Source organism: Bubalus bubalis, chromosome 10, assembly GCF_019923935.1.
Source record: "Bubalus bubalis isolate 160015118507 breed Murrah chromosome 10, NDDB_SH_1, whole genome shotgun sequence".
Taxonomy (NCBI): domain Eukaryota; kingdom Metazoa; phylum Chordata; class Mammalia; order Artiodactyla; family Bovidae; genus Bubalus; species Bubalus bubalis.
Window position 1 is genome coordinate 91192422 of NC_059166.1, and position 4398 is coordinate 91196819.

Below are 4398 nucleotides of genomic sequence, written 5' to 3' on the forward strand. Positions count from 1 at the left end.
CGAGAACTTCCAGATGTTCAAGCTGGATTCAGAAAAGGCAGAGGAACCAGAAATCAAATTGCCAACATCCGTTGGATCATCGAAAAAGCAAGAGAGTTCCAGAAAAACATCTATGTCTGCTTTATTGACTACCCCAAAGCCTTTGACTGTGTGGTTCACAACAAACAGACTGGTTCCAAATTGAGAAAGGGAAAGGAGTACATCAAGGCTGTATATCATCACCCTGCTTCTTTAACTTAAATGCAGAGCACAGCAGGAGAAACGTTGGGCTGCATGAAGCACAAGCTGGAATCAAGATTGCCAGGAGAAATATCAATAACCTCAGATATGCAGATGACACCACCCTTATGGCAGAAAGCAAAGAGGAACTGAAGAGTTTTTTGATGAAAATGAAAGAGGAGAGTGAAAAAGCTGGTTTAAAAACTCAACATTCAGAAAACTAAGATCATGGCATCTGGTCCCATCACTTCATGGCAAATAGATGGGGAAACAATGGAAACAGTGACAGACTTTATTTTCTTGTGCTGCAAAATCACTACATATGGTGACTGCAGCCATGAAATCAAAGGATGCTTGCTCCTTGGAAGAAAAGCTATGACCAACCTAGACAGCATATTAAAAAGCAGACATTGCTTTGCTGACCAAGGTCAAAGCTTGGTCAAAGCTTCTTTCATAGCTTCTAGTCAAAGCTATGGTTTTTCCAGCAGTCATGTATGGATGTGAGAGTTAGACCATAAAGGAAGCTGAGCGCTGAAGAATTGAGGCTTTTGAACTGTGGTGTTGGAGAAGACTCTTGAGAGTCCCTGGGATTGCAAGGAGATCCAACCAGTCAATCCTAAAGGAAATCAGTCCTGAATATTCATTGGAAGGACTGATGCTGAAGCGTAAGCTTAAGCTTAATACTTTGGCCACCTGATGGGAAGAGCTGACTCATTGAAAAAGACCCTGATGCTGGGAAAGACTGAAGGCAGGAGAAGGTGATGACAGAGGATAAGATGGTTGGACATGAGTTTGAGCAAGCTCCAGGAGTTGGTAATGGATGGGGAGGCCTGGCATGCTACAGTCCATGGGGTTGCAGAGATACGACTGAGCAACTGAACTGAACTGAACACTATTTTAGCATTGTACGATTCCTCATTCCTGATTTTTCTTGCACTATTTTTTTTCCTGTTATTTCTTGCACTATTTCCCCCTGGTAGCTCAGACAGTAAAGAAGCTGCCTGCAAGATGGGATCCCTTGAGCCCCACCTTGAGGATCTCCAAGAGCTCCTGGAGAAGGGAATGGCTACCCACTCCAGTATCCTTGGACAGAGGAACCTGGCAGACTATAGTCCATGGGGTCGCAAAGAGTCGGACATGACTGAGCAACTAACATTTCACTTCAACCCTAAATGGTCCTGTGTTCCATATGTTATTTGGGATTCCTTGATGCCTCAGGTGGTAAAGAATATGCCTGCAATGTAAGAGACTGTGTTCGATCCCTCAGTCGGAAAGATCCCCTGCAGAAGGGAATGGCAACCCACTCTAGTATTCTTGCCTAGAGAATTCCACGGACAGAGGAGCCTGGTGGGCTACGGTCCATGGGATACCAGAGTTGGACATGACTGAGTGACTTCCACTTTTTTTTTAATACAGCTCATCATTTTCTGTGATATGGAGTAATTTATGTATGTATTATTTTATTGTGTGTTTTTCCCTGCCAGAGTGTAAGCTCTAGGAGGGCAAGATCTTTGTCAGTATATCCTAAGCGCCTAGGGTTGAGCTTGGCACATAGTATTTGTGCCAAATATTTGCTGAATAAGTGAATTACTGAGATAAACATGGGACATAAAAGAAAAGATATAAAAATCATCTAGGTAAAATATATACCCACAAGCAAATCTCTTGTTTTTTCCCTACCTGATAAAGTCCAAACTCCATATAGTCATTCCTTCTGTGATTTAGACACTGATTGCTGCTACAAGATTGAGCAAGGAATAAGTTTTCCTCTTTTGACAGGTCAGCAGAAGAGGTACTTGACTGTGGTCTGGTGGCCTGTTGCTTGCATGCCTTTGGTTAACCTAACACTGCTATTGCTAAGTCACTTCAGTTGTGTCTGACTCTGTGCGACCCCATAGACGGCAGCCCACCAGGCTGCTCCGTCCCTGGGATTCTCCAGGCAAGAACACTGGAGTGGGCCGCCACCTCCTTCTCCAATGCATGAAAGTGAAACATGAAAGTGAAGTCGCTCAGTTGTATCTGACTCTTAGTGACCCCATGGACTGCAGCCTACCAGGCTCCTCCATCCATGGGATTTTCCAGGCAAGAGTACTGGAGTGGGGTGCCATTGCCTTCTCCGAAGCTAACACCAGTGCACTTTGAAAACAGCTAGAAGACAGCATTCTCCAGTACTCTTGCCTGGAAAATCCCATGGATGGAGGAGCCTAGTGGGCTGCAGTCCATGGGGTCTCGAAGAGTTGGACACGACTGAGTGACTTCACTTTCACTTTTTACTATCACGCATTGGAGAAGGAAATGACAACCCACTCCAGCGTTCTTGCCTGGAGAATCCCAGGGACAGGGGAGCCTGGTGGGCTGCCGTCTATGGGGTCACACAGAGTCGGACACGACTGAAGTGACTTAGCAGCAGCAGCAGAAAACAGCATTAAGCCGGCTACCTCGGCATTTATAGGATTTCAGGACAGGCATGGAGCCCTTGGAGGACAAAAACAGAATCACAGAGCAGAGGTCTTCAACGTGGAAGAGGCATACTCCTGCACATCCTGGAAGACAGTCCAAGGGACTGTGATTTTAAGGAAATTGCTTCCACCTTTCAGCTTCCGTTTTACTCTTGCCTGAAATTGGTCTGCTTGAGAAGTCTGACTACACACTAGTCCTCCTTCCATTTTACAAAAGAAAAACATCTTTTAAAATTCAGAGAAGGATACATCAAAATACTGGTTTCAAAGAAACCTTTTAGAAAAGTAATCAAGGCATTTTGTCCCTTGACAGATGAATGGAAAACAATGTGTATTATATACATTCCTATCAGTTCAGTCGCTCAGGCTCAGTCGTGTCCGACTCTTTACGACCGCATGGACTGCACATCAGGCCTCCCTGCCCATCACTGACTCCGGAATTTGCTCAAACTCATGTCCATCGAGTTGGTGATGCCATACAACCATCTCATCCTCTGTCGTCCTCTTCCCCTCTACATACATATAATACAATGAAATTATTCAGCCTTAAAAAGGAAGGCTGAGGCCTACAACAGAGAAAGCTTGAGGACTTTATATTGAATAAGCTCATCATGAAAGGAAAAAATGTTTCCACTTACATAAGGAACCTAGATGGTCAGATTCAGAGACAGAAAGTAGAAGGGTGCTTTCCAGAAGTCAGAGCAAGCAGGAGGGAATGGGGTGTTTAATGGGTAGAGTTTCAGTTTTTCAAGATGAAGAGTTCTTGAGACTGATGGTGGTGATGGTTTCACCCTGAACTGTACACTTAAAATGGTTAGAATGGTTAAAAAAAAAAAAGTACCAAGGCATGCTAAACCTAGGACTTTCTATCAAATATATATTTCTGTAAAGGACTTGGCTTTAGAAATCGATACTTGAAAGCCTGTATTGAAATACTCTGGAATCACAATGGCCAAAGCAGTATTAAATATTTAAAATATAAGTGCCGATGTTTGATAGGCTTTTGAGAACCAGTGGATAAAACTCACCAATAAGAACTTTACACTTCGATTGTGGCTGCTTTTAAAACGATAAGTTTTAAAAAAAGGTTAAGTAATAAATATTTATTCCATATTCAATCCATATTATTCAATCCAATTATTATTCAATATTCAATCCATATGATTCCACCTATTTAAAAAAATCCGTTTACTATTAATAAGAAAATCCTTTACTTAAAACTTGCATTTAGAAAGTTGCTCCGTCAAGTTCAATATGTTAGATGCTAAGCTGCTAAGTCACTTCAGTCGTGTCCGACTCTGTGCGACCCCATAGACGGCAGCCCACCAGGCTCCCCCGTTCCTGGGATTCTCCAGGCAAGAACACTGGAGTGGGTTGCCATTTCCTTCTCCAATGCATGAAAGTGAAAAGTGCAAGTGAAGTCGCTCAGTCGTGTCCGACTCTTAGCGACCCCATGGACTGGAGCCTACCAGGCTCCTCCATCCATGGGATTTTCCAGGCAAGAGTACTGGAGTGCGGTGCCATTGCCTTCTCCGAATATGTGAGATAGTTTTTCCCAAATGTTCTTGGGCGACACGCCATTAAACCCCTCTCGCTTTCAAAGCTCGGGAAGCTCTTTTGCGCTTTCCTCGGTTCGGTTCTGCCCAGTTCCCAAGCCACAAGGCAGCGCTCGAAGCAAGGAAATCCAGCGGACTCCTGGGCTCGCGTGGGCCCGCGCTTC